The 16,619-nt window shown below is 62.8% G+C and overlaps 4 non-coding genes across 4 annotated transcripts; all 4 read left to right on the forward strand.

Moving 5' to 3' along the window:
- The first annotated feature begins 1,606 nt into the window (after positions 1 to 1,606).
- LOC142868697 (5S ribosomal RNA) lies at positions 1,607 to 1,725 on the forward strand. The gene has a single exon (XR_012917637.1). It is a non-coding gene; the product is annotated as a 5S ribosomal RNA (ribosomal RNA).
- Positions 1,726 to 5,537: 3,812 nt separating this feature from the next.
- Positions 5,538 to 5,656, forward strand: LOC142868698 (5S ribosomal RNA). The gene has a single exon (XR_012917638.1). It is a non-coding gene; the product is annotated as a 5S ribosomal RNA (ribosomal RNA).
- A 3,811-nt stretch (positions 5,657 to 9,467) lies between these two features.
- On the forward strand, positions 9,468 to 9,586 carry LOC142868699 (5S ribosomal RNA). The gene has a single exon (XR_012917639.1). It is a non-coding gene; the product is annotated as a 5S ribosomal RNA (ribosomal RNA).
- Positions 9,587 to 13,396: 3,810 nt separating this feature from the next.
- LOC142868700 (5S ribosomal RNA) lies at positions 13,397 to 13,515 on the forward strand. The gene has a single exon (XR_012917640.1). It is a non-coding gene; the product is annotated as a 5S ribosomal RNA (ribosomal RNA).
- Positions 13,516 to 16,619: the final 3,104 nt, after the last annotated feature.

The following is a 16,619-nucleotide window of genomic DNA, read 5'->3' on the forward strand; positions in this document are numbered from 1 at the left end:
GCCTGCAGTCCTGTTCCCGGGGTGGCACGGCAAGTGGCTTCTTCCACAGGCTGCTTGGCCTGGGCTCCCTGCACCTGGGCCTTTGGAGGACCGGCCCTGTGCTTGCCAACACTTCCTGCAGGGACCCAGAGCTGGGAGGTGGCATCTCTCAGCCCTGGGTCGGGCAGAGCCCCAGCGGGCCATGCCCACAACCTCTCTCAGCACCGGTCCCCCAGAAGGCTCCTTTGGGACCAGGATTCTCTTGCGGTGACTCTTTAAGGTCTGGCCCCTGGATGGAGGGGCACCAGGAGTAGAGGAGCAGGAAGGGGAAGGGGGTGGCCATGCGAGGGGACACTTTGAGGCCAAGTCCCAGCTTCAGCCTGATCCTCCTGGGAACCCCGCTCTGAGACAAGGAGCCGGGCTTCGCATTCCCACAGCAGCCAGTCGTGGGCTGAGGACACCTGGGGCGTTGGGAACTCCCTGGCTTCTCCTTGGTTTAACATCTAGAGCTGCTTGTGAATCGCGCCGCCACACACACCCGAGCGCAGGTGTCTTCCGCACAGACTGCGGGCCTCGCTCTTCTGAATGCCGCTAGCTCGCCACCCACCCACGGGTGAACCTGGTCAGGGTGCTTTCTCTCAGGGGCAGACTCTTTTCCGGGCGGGCTACCGGTGTCTCTGTTTGCTCGTTTCTTTCTTCCATTTCGGGAAAGGCTTCCTTGCTGGGTGTGGAAATCTCCTATGCCTTCCCTCGCCTATTCTGTCAGCTTTAAAATTCTCTTTCAGTTGCCACCCTCACAGATGGATTAGGAAACTCTTTCCGGTGCACTCATTAGTGAAATGACCTCCAGGAAGCTGGAATCCAATATCTAATGGCCGATTTTTAGCGAGTCCACACGCCAGGGTGGTCGGGGTCCAATGCAGCCCCGGCCAGGCCCAGGCCCCTTGGACTGGGCCACCGGAGGACACGGAGGAGGGCCCGGCCCCCACGAAGCGGTGCCGGCAGTTCTCCACGGGCTTGGGCGTTTTCCAGAGGTAGGAGATGGAGGGGACTGATTTCTTCAGCGCCCCCCAAACCACGCCACCCCACCCCACCCATGGGACACATCCCCAGAGAGAGACGCCCCATACACTGGCTGTGCCCCAGCCCTGGCCCGGGGGAATAGGCGGCAGCCCACCCACAGGGCGAGGAGGGGGGCGCAGCTGAAAGGGGTTGTGGGGGAGGGCGGCCCCTGGCTGGGGTCAAAGGGCCAGCGTCCCGCGCGTGCGCAGTCAGCGGCAGGCAGCCACGCGCTGGGGGTGGGCAGCGGGTAGGTGAAGGAGGCCGGGCGAGGAGACGAGGGGGGCTGGGAGGGCTCCACCTTGGCGAGTCCAGCCGTGGAGGCGCATCTTGTGTGAGTGTGAGTGAGTGTGAGTGTGTGTGTGTGTGTGTAGAGAGAGACAGCCCCCCGCCCTGCCCCGCCCCGCCCCGCCCCGCCCATCACCCCCGTCCCTGGGAGCCCGCGGGACCCGGCCGGCCGGAGAACTCAACCGGCCCGGCCCGGCGCGGGGCCTGGGGCGGGAGGCGGCGGCGGGGAAGCCCAGAGAGGCTCGGCTTCTTGAGCGGGGCAGGGGCGCCCTCCGCCGCCGTCTAGGGCCACACCACCCTGAACGCCCCCGATCTCGTCTGGTCTCGGAAGCTAAGCAGGGTCGGGCCTGGTTAGTACTTGGATGGGAGACCGCCTGGGAATACCGGGTGCCACAGGCTGCTGCTTTTTTTTTTTTTTTTTTTTTTTTTTTTGCCTCTTGTTCTGTCCCCTTTCTGGGAGCGCGGCGGCGGCCCGGGGTGGGGGTCACCCCCACCCTCAGCGCCCGCGCGGTGCCTGGCGCCCCAGCCCGCACCGTGGGGCCTCCTCTTGTCCCAAGCCGCGACACCGCCGCCACGCGGCAGCATGCGTGGCATCTGGACTGTCAGGTCTCAGACCAAAGGTCTGCTCTGTGGGAACCGACACGCTGGAGGAAACCTTGAGAGTCTGAGAGGGGAGGGAGTTCCAGAAGAAGGCCAGGATGTCATTTTGAGGGAGTACGTGACCAGAACTCGTCCCGTTGCTTTTGGGGTTCTATGGGCTACACGCAGGAATCTTTGGTGGTGGCACCTGATGTTGGGGGATCCGGAGTCACACCCAGACCTGCTCCACAGGCCTCCTTTTACTTTTCTCTTCGGATTCATTATTTTTAAAAAGTGTCTCTTACCTCTAGGATTGCATTTTCTTTTCTCTCTCTTTTCAAGCAGATGATGGGAGTACAAGTATTCAGGTGACATGTGTTGCCCGTGCCGCCCTCCCCCCTGTGTTCTTTTTTTTTTTTTTTTTTTTTGAGACAGAGTCTCGTTTTGCTGCCCAGGCTAGAGTGAGTGCCATGGCGTCAGCCTAGCTCACAGCAACCTCAATCTCCGGGCTCAAGCAATCCTGCTGCCTCAGCCTCCCGAGTAGTTGGGACTACAGGCATGCACCACCACGCCCGGCTGTGTTTTTCTATATATATTAGTTGGCCAATTAATTTCTTTCTATTTTTAGTAGAGACGGGGTCTCGCTCTTGCTCAGGCTGGTTTCGAACTCCTGACCTGGAGCAATCCGCCCGCCTCGGCCTCCCAGAGAGCTAGGATTACAGGCGTGAGCCACCGCGCCCGGCCCCCCCTGTGTTCTTATTCATACACCTCTCATGTTGTTCCAGCGTATTGTGGGGGTACCAATGTTAAGGTCGGGTGCCTTGCCCTCTCCAAGCCTCCCCCCTCGGGTCAGAGCTTCAAGTGCGCCCATCCCCCAGTCGGTGCGCACCCACCCCATGCCTAATGGATGTGTATGCCCCTCCCCTCCCCCCACCCGCCCGACACCCACCCGATGAAGGTGATTCCTCTCCGTCCACTTAGGTGTCCATCCGTTCGTACCAGTTTGCTGGTGAGCGTGCTCACGTGGTGCTCGTGTGTCCATTCTCGGGATACTTGGCTTACTGGAACGGGTTCCAGCTCTGGCCAGGAGAACACGAGAGGCGCCCTCTCACCGCTGCTCCTCACAGCCGAATGGCACTCCGTGGTGTCCACGCGCCACATTTTATTGATGCACTCCTGGATGGATGGGCACTCGGGTCGCTTCCACGTCTTTGCGATTGTGAATTGTGCCCTAACTGTAACCCTAACCCTTACCCAGCCCGTCTCCTCTGCCCCTGCCTGACGCACTCCTCCCCGGCCAGGCCCGTCACTGTCCTGGGCCCCCGCCTGACCGGCTCCTCCCCGCCCGGCCGGTCACCGTCCTCTGCCCCTGCCTGACATGCTCCTTCCCGCCCGCCCGGCCTCTCACCGTCCTCGGCCCCTGCCTGACCGGCTCCTCCGTCGCCTGGGCCTTCCAAGGGCTTGGTGTGGACGCTGCTTCCAGGAAGCCCTCCAGAAACCCGGCAGCAGGGTGGCCGCAGCAGTCTCCAGCAGCCGTCCCTAAGTCGCGTGAGTGCGGGGGACGTGCCCCCGCTGTGCCGCGGGGGCCCAGCCTGGTGTCTTCCCTGAGGCCCTGCGGCTGCCGGCTGGGCTGCCGCTCCCCGCAAGGGGAGAGCCGCGGAGGTGGGGACCGCCTCCTGATGGGGACGTACACGCAGCTCTCCACGTCGGATTCCGGGGCTCTCTGTCCTGCCCGAAGGCCCAGCTGGCCTGCGGGTCCTTAGAGTGGCAAAAACATCCGAAAACTGAGATTGAGGGTCCGGTGGGTGTCTGCACTTTTGTGCTGGGCACCCCAGGGAGGCCCGGGGGCTGGCTGGACAACGTGGTCTGCTGGGCGGGGGGAGGGGGGTTGGAGGAGCAACTGATGCCCTTTGCACTTTGGGTAGCAAGAGTCTGAGGTGTCTCTGAGCCCTGTGCCCTGTGGGGGGGGGGCGGGGGGGTGGAGGAGGAGGAGGAGGAGGAGGAGGAGGAGGTGGGAAGGGCCGGGGCCTGCAGTCCTGTTCCCGGGGTGGCACGGCAAGTGGGTTCTTCCACAGGCTGCTTGGCCTGGGCTCCCTGCACCTGGGCCTTTGGAGGACCGGCCCTGTGCTTGCCAACACTTCCTGCAGGGACCCAGAGCTGGGAGGTGGCATCTCTCAGCCCTGGGTCGGGCAGAGCCCCAGCGGGCCATGCCCACAACCTCTCTCAGCACCGGTCCCCCAGAAGGCTCCTTTGGGACCAGGATTCTCTTGCGGTGACTCTTTAAGGTCTGGCCCCTGGATGGAGGGGCACCAGGAGTAGAGGAGCAGGAAGGGGAAGGGGGTGGCCATGCGAGGGGACACTTTGAGGCCAAGTCCCAGCTTCAGCCTGATCCTCCTGGGAACCCCGCTCTGAGACAAGGAGCCGGGCTTCGCATTCCCACAGCAGCCAGTCGTGGGCTGAGGACACCTGGGGCGTTGGGAACTCCCTGGCTTCTCCTTGGTTTAACATCTAGAGCTGCTTGTGAATCGCGCCGCCACACACACCCGAGCGCAGGTGTCTTCCGCACAGACTGCGGGCCTCGCTCTTCTGAATGCCGCTAGCTCGCCACCCACCCACGGGTGAACCTGGTCAGGGTGCTTTCTCTCAGGGGCAGACTCTTTTCCGGGCGGGCTACCGGTGTCTCTGTTTGCTCGTTTCTTTCTTCCATTTCGGGAAAGGCTTCCTTGCTGGGTGTGGAAATCTCCTATGCCTTCCCTCGCCTATTCTGTCAGCTTTAAAATTCTCTTTCAGTTGCCACCCTCACAGATGGATTAGGAAACTCTTTCCGGTGCACTCATTAGTGAAATGACCTCCAGGAAGCTGGAATCCAATATCTAATGGCCGATTTTTAGCGAGTCCACACGCCAGGGTGGTCGGGGTCCAATGCAGCCCCGGCCAGGCCCAGGCCCCTTGGACTGGGCCACCGGAGGACACGGAGGAGGGCCCGGCCCCCACGAAGCGGTGCCGGCAGTTCTCCACGGGCTTGGGCGTTTTCCAGAGGTAGGAGATGGAGGGGACTGATTTCTTCAGCGCCCCCCAAACCACGCCACCCCACCCCACCCATGGGACACATCCCCAGAGAGAGACGCCCCATACACTGGCTGTGCCCCAGCCCTGGCCCGGGGGAATAGGCGGCAGCCCACCCACAGGGCGAGGAGGGGGGCGCAGCTGAAAGGGGTTGTGGGGGAGGGCGGCCCCTGGCTGGGGTCAAAGGGCGAGCGTCCCGCGCGTGCGCAGTCAGCGGCAGGCAGCGACGCCCTGGGGGTGGGCAGCGGGTAGGTGAAGGAGGCCGGGCGAGGAGACGAGGGGGGCTGGGAGGGCTCCACCTTGGCGAGTCCAGCCGTGGAGGCGCATCTTGTGTGAGTGTGAGTGAGTGTGAGTGTGTGTGTGTGTGTGTAGAGAGAGACAGCCCCCCGCCCTGCCCCGCCCCGCCCCGCCCCGCCCATCACCCCCGTCCCTGGGAGCCCGCGGGACCCGGCCGGCCGGAGAACTCAACCGGCCCGGCCCGGCGCGGGGCCTGGGGCGGGAGGCGGCGGCGGGGAAGCCCAGAGAGGCTCGGCTTCTTGAGCGGGGCAGGGGCGCCCTCCGCCGCCGTCTAGGGCCACACCACCCTGAACGCCCCCGATCTCGTCTGGTCTCGGAAGCTAAGCAGGGTCGGGCCTGGTTAGTACTTGGATGGGAGACCGCCTGGGAATACCGGGTGCCACAGGCTGCTGCTTTTTTTTTTTTTTTTTTTTTTTTTTTTGCCTCTTGTTCTGTCCCCTTTCTGGGAGCGCGGCGGCGGCCCGGGGTGGGGGTCACCCCCACCCTCAGCGCCCGCGCGGTGCCTGGCGCCCCAGCCCGCACCGTGGGGCCTCCTCTTGTCCCAAGCCGCGACACCGCCGCCACGCGGCAGCATGCGTGGCATCTGGACTGTCAGGTCTCAGACCAAAGGTCTGCTCTGTGGGAACCGACACGCTGGAGGAAACCTTGAGAGTCTGAGAGGGGAGGGAGTTCCAGAAGAAGGCCAGGATGTCATTTTGAGGGAGTACGTGACCAGAACTCGTCCCGTTGCTTTTGGGGTTCTATGGGCTACACGCAGGAATCTTTGGTGGTGGCACCTGATGTTGGGGGATCCGGAGTCACACCCAGACCTGCTCCACAGGCCTCCTTTTACTTTTCTCTTCGGATTCATTATTTTTAAAAAGTGTCTCTTACCTCTAGGATTGCATTTTCTTTTCTCTCTCTTTTCAAGCAGATGATGGGAGTACAAGTATTCAGGTGACATGTGTTGCCCGTGCCGCCCTCCCCCCTGTGTTCTTTTTTTTTTTTTTTTTTTTTGAGACAGAGTCTCGTTTTGCTGCCCAGGCTAGAGTGAGTGCCATGGCGTCAGCCTAGCTCACAGCAACCTCAATCTCCGGGCTCAAGCAATCCTGCTGCCTCAGCCTCCCGAGTAGTTGGGACTACAGGCATGCACCACCACGCCCGGCTGTGTTTTTCTATATATATTAGTTGGCCAATTAATTTCTTTCTATTTTTAGTAGAGACGGGGTCTCGCTCTTGCTCAGGCTGGTTTCGAACTCCTGACCTGGAGCAATCCGCCCGCCTCGGCCTCCCAGAGAGCTAGGATTACAGGCGTGAGCCACCGCGCCCGGCCCCCCCTGTGTTCTTATTCATACACCTCTCATGTTGTTCCAGCGTATTGTGGGGGTACCAATGTTAAGGTCGGGTGCCTTGCCCTCTCCAAGCCTCCCCCCTCGGGTCAGAGCTTCAAGTGCGCCCATCCCCCAGTCGGTGCGCACCCACCCCATGCCTAATGGATGTGTATGCCCCTCCCCTCCCCCCACCCGCCCGACACCCACCCGATGAAGGTGATTCCTCTCCGTCCACTTAGGTGTCCATCCGTTCGTACCAATTTGCTGGTGAGCGCGCTCACGTGGTGCTCGTGTGTCCATTCTCGGGATACTTGGCTTACTGGAACGGGTTCCAGCTCTGGCCAGGAGAACACGAGAGGCGCCCTCTCACCGCTGCTCCTCACAGCCGAATGGCACTCCGTGGTGTCCACGCGCCACATTTTATTGATGCACTCCTGGATGGATGGGCACTCGGGTCGCTTCCACGTCTTTGCGATTGTGAATTGTGCCCTAACTGTAACCCTAACCCTTACCCAGCCCGTCTCCTCTGCCCCTGCCTGACGCACTCCTCCCCGGCCAGGCCCGTCACTGTCCTGGGCCCCCGCCTGACCGGCTCCTCCCCGCCCGGCCGGTCACCGTCCTCTGCCCCTGCCTGACATGCTCCTTCCCGCCCGCCCGGCCTCTCACCGTCCTCGGCCCCTGCCTGACCGGCTCCTCCGTCGCCTGGGCCTTCCAAGGGCTTGGTGTGGACGCTGCTTCCAGGAAGCCCTCCAGAAACCCGGCAGCAGGGTGGCCGCAGCAGTCTCCAGCAGCCGTCCCTAAGTCGCGTGAGTGCGGGGGACGTGCCCCCGCTGTGCCGCGGGGGCCCAGCCTGGTGTCTTCCCTGAGGCCCTGCGGCTGCCGGCTGGGCTGCCGCTCCCCGCAAGGGGAGAGCCGCGGAGGTGGGGACCGCCTCCTGATGGGGACGTACACGCAGCTCTCCACGTCGGATTCCGGGGCTCTCTGTCCTGCCCGAAGGCCCAGCTGGCCTGCGGGTCCTTAGAGTGGCAAAAACATCCGAAAACTGAGATTGAGGGTCCGGTGGGTGTCTGCACTTTTGTGCTGGGCACCCCAGGGAGGCCCGGGGGCTGGCTGGACAACGTGGTCTGCTGGGCGGGGGGAGGGGGGTTGGAGGAGCAACTGATGCCCTTTGCACTTTGGGTAGCAAGAGTCTGAGGTGTCTCTGAGCCCTGTGCCCTGTGGGGGGGGGCGGGGGGGTGGAGGAGGAGGAGGAGGAGGAGGAGGAGGAGGTGGGAAGGGCCGGGGCCTGCAGTCCTGTTCCCGGGGTGGCACGGCAAGTGGCTTCTTCCACAGGCTGCTTGGCCTGGGCTCCCTGCACCTGGGCCTTTGGAGGACCGGCCCTGTGCTTGCCAACACTTCCTGCAGGGACCCAGAGCTGGGAGGTGGCATCTCTCAGCCCTGGGTCGGGCAGAGCCCCAGCGGGCCATGCCCACAACCTCTCTCAGCACCGGTCCCCCAGAAGGCTCCTTTGGGACCAGGATTCTCTTGCGGTGACTCTTTAAGGTCTGGCCCCTGGATGGAGGGGCACCAGGAGTAGAGGAGCAGGAAGGGGAAGGGGGTGGCCATGCGAGGGGACACTTTGAGGCCAAGTCCCAGCTTCAGCCTGATCCTCCTGGGAACCCCGCTCTGAGACAAGGAGCCGGGCTTCGCATTCCCACAGCAGCCAGTCGTGGGCTGAGGACACCTGGGGCGTTGGGAACTCCCTGGCTTCTCCTTGGTTTAACATCTAGAGCTGCTTGTGAATCGCGCCGCCACACACACCCGAGCGCAGGTGTCTTCCGCACAGACTGCGGGCCTCGCTCTTCTGAATGCCGCTAGCTCGCCACCCACCCACGGGTGAACCTGGTCAGGGTGCTTTCTCTCAGGGGCAGACTCTTTTCCGGGCGGGCTACCGGTGTCTCTGTTTGCTCGTTTCTTTCTTCCATTTCGGGAAAGGCTTCCTTGCTGGGTGTGGAAATCTCCTATGCCTTCCCTCGCCTATTCTGTCAGCTTTAAAATTCTCTTTCAGTTGCCACCCTCACAGATGGATTAGGAAACTCTTTCCGGTGCACTCATTAGTGAAATGACCTCCAGGAAGCTGGAATCCAATATCTAATGGCCGATTTTTAGCGAGTCCACACGCCAGGGTGGTCGGGGTCCAATGCAGCCCCGGCCAGGCCCAGGCCCCTTGGACTGGGCCACCGGAGGACACGGAGGAGGGCCCGGCCCCCACGAAGCGGTGCCGGCAGTTCTCCACGGGCTTGGGCGTTTTCCAGAGGTAGGAGATGGAGGGGACTGATTTCTTCAGCGCCCCCCAAACCACGCCACCCCACCCCACCCATGGGACACATCCCCAGAGAGAGACGCCCCATACACTGGCTGTGCCCCAGCCCTGGCCCGGGGGAATAGGCGGCAGCCCACCCACAGGGCGAGGAGGGGGGCGCAGCTGAAAGGGGTTGTGGGGGAGGGCGGCCCCTGGCTGGGGTCAAAGGGCCAGCGTCCCGCGCGTGCGCAGTCAGCGGCAGGCAGCCACGCGCTGGGGGTGGGCAGCGGGTAGGTGAAGGAGGCCGGGCGAGGAGACGAGGGGGGCTGGGAGGGCTCCACCTTGGCGAGTCCAGCCGTGGAGGCGCATCTTGTGTGAGTGTGAGTGAGTGTGAGTGTGTGTGTGTGTGTGTAGAGAGAGACAGCCCCCCGCCCTGCCCCGCCCCGCCCCGCCCCGCCCATCACCCCCGTCCCTGGGAGCCCGCGGGACCCGGCCGGCCGGAGAACTCAACCGGCCCGGCCCGGCGCGGGGCCTGGGGCGGGAGGCGGCGGCGGGGAAGCCCAGAGAGGCTCGGCTTCTTGAGCGGGGCAGGGGCGCCCTCCGCCGCCGTCTAGGGCCACACCACCCTGAACGCCCCCGATCTCGTCTGGTCTCGGAAGCTAAGCAGGGTCGGGCCTGGTTAGTACTTGGATGGGAGACCGCCTGGGAATACCGGGTGCCACAGGCTGCTGCTTTTTTTTTTTTTTTTTTTTTTTTTTTGCCTCTTGTTCTGTCCCCTTTCTGGGAGCGCGGCGGCGGCCCGGGGTGGGGGTCACCCCCACCCTCAGCGCCCGCGCGGTGCCTGGCGCCCCAGCCCGCACCGTGGGGCCTCCTCTTGTCCCAAGCCGCGACACCGCCGCCACGCGGCAGCATGCGTGGCATCTGGACTGTCAGGTCTCAGACCAAAGGTCTGCTCTGTGGGAACCGACACGCTGGAGGAAACCTTGAGAGTCTGAGAGGGGAGGGAGTTCCAGAAGAAGGCCAGGATGTCATTTTGAGGGAGTACGTGACCAGAACTCGTCCCGTTGCTTTTGGGGTTCTATGGGCTACACGCAGGAATCTTTGGTGGTGGCACCTGATGTTGGGGGATCCGGAGTCACACCCAGACCTGCTCCACAGGCCTCCTTTTACTTTTCTCTTCGGATTCATTATTTTTAAAAAGTGTCTCTTACCTCTAGGATTGCATTTTCTTTTCTCTCTCTTTTCAAGCAGATGATGGGAGTACAAGTATTCAGGTGACATGTGTTGCCCGTGCCGCCCTCCCCCCTGTGTTCTTTTTTTTTTTTTTTTTTTTTGAGACAGAGTCTCGTTTTGCTGCCCAGGCTAGAGTGAGTGCCATGGCGTCAGCCTAGCTCACAGCAACCTCAATCTCCGGGCTCAAGCAATCCTGCTGCCTCAGCCTCCCGAGTAGTTGGGACTACAGGCATGCACCACCACGCCCGGCTGTGTTTTTCTATATATATTAGTTGGCCAATTAATTTCTTTCTATTTTTAGTAGAGACGGGGTCTCGCTCTTGCTCAGGCTGGTTTCGAACTCCTGACCTGGAGCAATCCGCCCGCCTCGGCCTCCCAGAGAGCTAGGATTACAGGCGTGAGCCACCGCGCCCGGCCCCCCCTGTGTTCTTATTCATACACCTCTCATGTTGTTCCAGCGTATTGTGGGGGTACCAATGTTAAGGTCGGGTGCCTTGCCCTCTCCAAGCCTCCCCCCTCGGGTCAGAGCTTCAAGTGCGCCCATCCCCCAGTCGGTGCGCACCCACCCCATGCCTAATGGATGTGTATGCCCCTCCCCTCCCCCCACCCGCCCGACACCCACCCGATGAAGGTGATTCCTCTCCGTCCACTTAGGTGTCCATCCGTTCGTACCAGTTTGCTGGTGAGCGTGCTCACGTGGTGCTCGTGTGTCCATTCTCGGGATACTTGGCTTACTGGAACGGGTTCCAGCTCTGGCCAGGAGAACACGAGAGGCGCCCTCTCACCGCTGCTCCTCACAGCCGAATGGCACTCCGTGGTGTCCACGCGCCACATTTTATTGATGCACTCCTGGATGGATGGGCACTCGGGTCGCTTCCACGTCTTTGCGATTGTGAATTGTGCCCTAACTGTAACCCTAACCCTTACCCAGCCCGTCTCCTCTGCCCCTGCCTGACGCACTCCTCCCCGGCCAGGCCCGTCACTGTCCTGGGCCCCCGCCTGACCGGCTCCTCCCCGCCCGGCCGGTCACCGTCCTCTGCCCCTGCCTGACATGCTCCTTCCCGCCCGCCCGGCCTCTCACCGTCCTCGGCCCCTGCCTGACCGGCTCCTCCGTCGCCTGGGCCTTCCAAGGGCTTGGTGTGGACGCTGCTTCCAGGAAGCCCTCCAGAAACCCGGCAGCAGGGTGGCCGCAGCAGTCTCCAGCAGCCGTCCCTAAGTCGCGTGAGTGCGGGGGACGTGCCCCCGCTGTGCCGCGGGGGCCCAGCCTGGTGTCTTCCCTGAGGCCCTGCGGCTGCCGGCTGGGCTGCCGCTCCCCGCAAGGGGAGAGCCGCGGAGGTGGGGACCGCCTCCTGATGGGGACGTACACGCAGCTCTCCACGTCGGATTCCGGGGCTCTCTGTCCTGCCCGAAGGCCCAGCTGGCCTGCGGGTCCTTAGAGTGGCAAAAACATCCGAAAACTGAGATTGAGGGTCCGGTGGGTGTCTGCACTTTTGTGCTGGGCACCCCAGGGAGGCCCGGGGGCTGGCTGGACAACGTGGTCTGCTGGGCGGGGGGAGGGGGGTTGGAGGAGCAACTGATGCCCTTTGCACTTTGGGTAGCAAGAGTCTGAGGTGTCTCTGAGCCCTGTGCCCTGTGGGGGGGGGCGGGGGGGTGGAGGAGGAGGAGGAGGAGGAGGAGGAGGAGGTGGGAAGGGCCGGGGCCTGCAGTCCTGTTCCCGGGGTGGCACGGCAAGTGGGTTCTTCCACAGGCTGCTTGGCCTGGGCTCCCTGCACCTGGGCCTTTGGAGGACCGGCCCTGTGCTTGCCAACACTTCCTGCAGGGACCCAGAGCTGGGAGGTGGCATCTCTCAGCCCTGGGTCGGGCAGAGCCCCAGCGGGCCATGCCCACAACCTCTCTCAGCACCGGTCCCCCAGAAGGCTCCTTTGGGACCAGGATTCTCTTGCGGTGACTCTTTAAGGTCTGGCCCCTGGATGGAGGGGCACCAGGAGTAGAGGAGCAGGAAGGGGAAGGGGGTGGCCATGCGAGGGGACACTTTGAGGCCAAGTCCCAGCTTCAGCCTGATCCTCCTGGGAACCCCGCTCTGAGACAAGGAGCCGGGCTTCGCATTCCCACAGCAGCCAGTCGTGGGCTGAGGACACCTGGGGCGTTGGGAACTCCCTGGCTTCTCCTTGGTTTAACATCTAGAGCTGCTTGTGAATCGCGCCGCCACACACACCCGAGCGCAGGTGTCTTCCGCACAGACTGCGGGCCTCGCTCTTCTGAATGCCGCTAGCTCGCCACCCACCCACGGGTGAACCTGGTCAGGGTGCTTTCTCTCAGGGGCAGACTCTTTTCCGGGCGGGCTACCGGTGTCTCTGTTTGCTCGTTTCTTTCTTCCATTTCGGGAAAGGCTTCCTTGCTGGGTGTGGAAATCTCCTATGCCTTCCCTCGCCTATTCTGTCAGCTTTAAAATTCTCTTTCAGTTGCCACCCTCACAGATGGATTAGGAAACTCTTTCCGGTGCACTCATTAGTGAAATGACCTCCAGGAAGCTGGAATCCAATATCTAATGGCCGATTTTTAGCGAGTCCACACGCCAGGGTGGTCGGGGTCCAATGCAGCCCCGGCCAGGCCCAGGCCCCTTGGACTGGGCCACCGGAGGACACGGAGGAGGGCCCGGCCCCCACGAAGCGGTGCCGGCAGTTCTCCACGGGCTTGGGCGTTTTCCAGAGGTAGGAGATGGAGGGGACTGATTTCTTCAGCGCCCCCCAAACCACGCCACCCCACCCCACCCATGGGACACATCCCCAGAGAGAGACGCCCCATACACTGGCTGTGCCCCAGCCCTGGCCCGGGGGAATAGGCGGCAGCCCACCCACAGGGCGAGGAGGGGGGCGCAGCTGAAAGGGGTTGTGGGGGAGGGCGGCCCCTGGCTGGGGTCAAAGGGCCAGCGTCCCGCGCGTGCGCAGTCAGCGGCAGGCAGCCACGCGCTGGGGGTGGGCAGCGGGTAGGTGAAGGAGGCCGGGCGAGGAGACGAGGGGGGCTGGGAGGGCTCCACCTTGGCGAGTCCAGCCGTGGAGGCGCATCTTGTGTGAGTGTGAGTGAGTGTGAGTGTGTGTGTGTGTGTGTAGAGAGAGACAGCCCCCCGCCCTGCCCCGCCCCGCCCCGCCCCGCCCATCACCCCCGTCCCTGGGAGCCCGCGGGACCCGGCCGGCCGGAGAACTCAACCGGCCCGGCCCGGCGCGGGGCCTGGGGCGGGAGGCGGCGGCGGGGAAGCCCAGAGAGGCTCGGCTTCTTGAGCGGGGCAGGGGCGCCCTCCGCCGCCGTCTAGGGCCACACCACCCTGAACGCCCCCGATCTCGTCTGGTCTCGGAAGCTAAGCAGGGTCGGGCCTGGTTAGTACTTGGATGGGAGACCGCCTGGGAATACCGGGTGCCACAGGCTGCTGCTTTTTTTTTTTTTTTTTTTTTTTTTTTTGCCTCTTGTTCTGTCCCCTTTCTGGGAGCGCGGCGGCGGCCCGGGGTGGGGGTCACCCCCACCCTCAGCGCCCGCGCGGTGCCTGGCGCCCCAGCCCGCACCGTGGGGCCTCCTCTTGTCCCAAGCCGCGACACCGCCGCCACGCGGCAGCATGCGTGGCATCTGGACTGTCAGGTCTCAGACCAAAGGTCTGCTCTGTGGGAACCGACACGCTGGAGGAAACCTTGAGAGTCTGAGAGGGGAGGGAGTTCCAGAAGAAGGCCAGGATGTCATTTTGAGGGAGTACGTGACCAGAACTCGTCCCGTTGCTTTTGGGGTTCTATGGGCTACACGCAGGAATCTTTGGTGGTGGCACCTGATGTTGGGGGATCCGGAGTCACACCCAGACCTGCTCCACAGGCCTCCTTTTACTTTTCTCTTCGGATTCATTATTTTTAAAAAGTGTCTCTTACCTCTATGATTGCATTTTCTTTTCTCTCTCTTTTCAAGCAGATGATGGGAGTACAAGTATTCAGGTGACATGTGTTGCCCGTGCCGCCCTCCCCCCTGTGTTCTTTTTTTTTTTTTTTTTTTTTGAGACAGAGTCTCGTTTTGCTGCCCAGGCTAGAGTGAGTGCCATGGCGTCAGCCTAGCTCACAGCAACCTCAATCTCCGGGCTCAAGCAATCCTGCTGCCTCAGCCTCCCGAGTAGTTGGGACTACAGGCATGCACCACCACGCCCGGCTGTGTTTTTCTATATATATTAGTTGGCCAATTAATTTCTTTCTATTTTTAGTAGAGACGGGGTCTCGCTCTTGCTCAGGCTGGTTTCGAACTCCTGACCTGGAGCAATCCGCCCGCCTCGGCCTCCCAGAGAGCTAGGATTACAGGCGTGAGCCACCGCGCCCGGCCCCCCCTGTGTTCTTATTCATACACCTCTCATGTTGTTCCAGCGTATTGTGGGGGTACCAATGTTAAGGTCGGGTGCCTTGCCCTCTCCAAGCCTCCCCCCTCGGGTCAGAGCTTCAAGTGCGCCCATCCCCCAGTCGGTGCGCACCCACCCCATGCCTAATGGATGTGTATGCCCCTCCCCTCCCCCCACCCGCCCGACACCCACCCGATGAAGGTGATTCCTCTCCGTCCACTTAGGTGTCCATCCGTTCGTACCAGTTTGCTGGTGAGCGTGCTCACGTGGTGCTCGTGTGTCCATTCTCGGGATACTTGGCTTACTGGAACGGGTTCCAGCTCTGGCCAGGAGAACACGAGAGGCGCCCTCTCACCGCTGCTCCTCACAGCCGAATGGCACTCCGTGGTGTCCACGCGCCACATTTTATTGATGCACTCCTGGATGGATGGGCACTCGGGTCGCTTCCACGTCTTTGCGATTGTGAATTGTGCCCTAACTGTAACCCTAACCCTTACCCAGCCCGTCTCCTCTGCCCCTGCCTGACGCACTCCTCCCCGGCCAGGCCCGTCACTGTCCTGGGCCCCCGCCTGACCGGCTCCTCCCCGCCCGGCCGGTCACCGTCCTCTGCCCCTGCCTGACATGCTCCTTCCCGCCCGCCCGGCCTCTCACCGTCCTCGGCCCCTGCCTGACCGGCTCCTCCGTCGCCTGGGCCTTCCAAGGGCTTGGTGTGGACGCTGCTTCCAGGAAGCCCTCCAGAAACCCGGCAGCAGGGTGGCCGCAGCAGTCTCCAGCAGCCGTCCCTAAGTCGCGTGAGTGCGGGGGACGTGCCCCCGCTGTGCCGCGGGGGCCCAGCCTGGTGTCTTCCCTGAGGCCCTGCGGCTGCCGGCTGGGCTGCCGCTCCCCGCAAGGGGAGAGCCGCGGAGGTGGGGACCGCCTCCTGATGGGGACGTACACGCAGCTCTCCACGTCGGATTCCGGGGCTCTCTGTCCTGCCCGAAGGCCCAGCTGGCCTGCGGGTCCTTAGAGTGGCAAAAACATCCGAAAACTGAGATTGAGGGTCCGGTGGGTGTCTGCACTTTTGTGCTGGGCACCCCAGGGAGGCCCGGGGGCTGGCTGGACAACGTGGTCTGCTGGGCGGGGGGAGGGGGGTTGGAGGAGCAACTGATGCCCTTTGCACTTTGGGTAGCAAGAGTCTGAGGTGTCTCTGAGCCCTGTGCCCTGTGGGGGGGGGGCGGGGGGGTGGAGGAGGAGGAGGAGGAGGAGGAGGAGGAGGTGGGAAGGGCCGGGGCCTGCAGTCCTGTTCCCGGGGTGGCACGGCAAGTGGGTTCTTCCACAGGCTGCTTGGCCTGGGCTCCCTGCACCTGGGCCTTTGGAGGACCGGCCCTGTGCTTGCCAACACTTCCTGCAGGGACCCAGAGCTGGGAGGTGGCATCTCTCAGCCCTGGGTCGGGCAGAGCCCCAGCGGGCCATGCCCACAACCTCTCTCAGCACCGGTCCCCCAGAAGGCTCCTTTGGGACCAGGATTCTCTTGCGGTGACTCTTTAAGGTCTGGCCCCTGGATGGAGGGGCACCAGGAGTAGAGGAGCAGGAAGGGGAAGGGGGTGGCCATGCGAGGGGACACTTTGAGGCCAAGTCCCAGCTTCAGCCTGATCCTCCTGGGAACCCCGCTCTGAGACAAGGAGCCGGGCTTCGCATTCCCACAGCAGCCAGTCGTGGGCTGAGGACACCTGGGGCGTTGGGAACTCCCTGGCTTCTCCTTGGTTTAACATCTAGAGCTGCTTGTGAATCGCGCCGCCACACACACCCGAGCGCAGGTGTCTTCCGCACAGACTGCGGGCCTCGCTCTTCTGAATGCCGCTAGCTCGCCACCCACCCACGGGTGAACCTGGTCAGGGTGCTTTCTCTAAGGGGCAGACTCTTTTCCGGGCGGGCTACCGGTGTCTCTGTTTGCTCGTTTCTTTCTTCCATTTCGGGAAAGGCTTCCTTGCTGGGTGTGGAAATCTCCTATGCCTTCCCTCGCCTATTCTGTCAGCTTTAAAATTCTCTTTCAGTTGCCACCCTCACAGATGGATTAGGAAACTCTTTCCGGTGCACTCATTAGTGAAATGACCTCCAGGAAGCTGGAATCCAATATCTAATGGCCGATTTTTAGCGAGTCCACACGCCAGGGTGGTCGGGGTCCAAT

Source organism: Microcebus murinus, unplaced genomic scaffold, assembly GCF_040939455.1.
Source record: "Microcebus murinus isolate Inina unplaced genomic scaffold, M.murinus_Inina_mat1.0 scaf038_hap2_Mmur4.0, whole genome shotgun sequence".
In the NCBI taxonomy this organism is placed as follows: Eukaryota; Metazoa; Chordata; class Mammalia; order Primates; family Cheirogaleidae; genus Microcebus; species Microcebus murinus.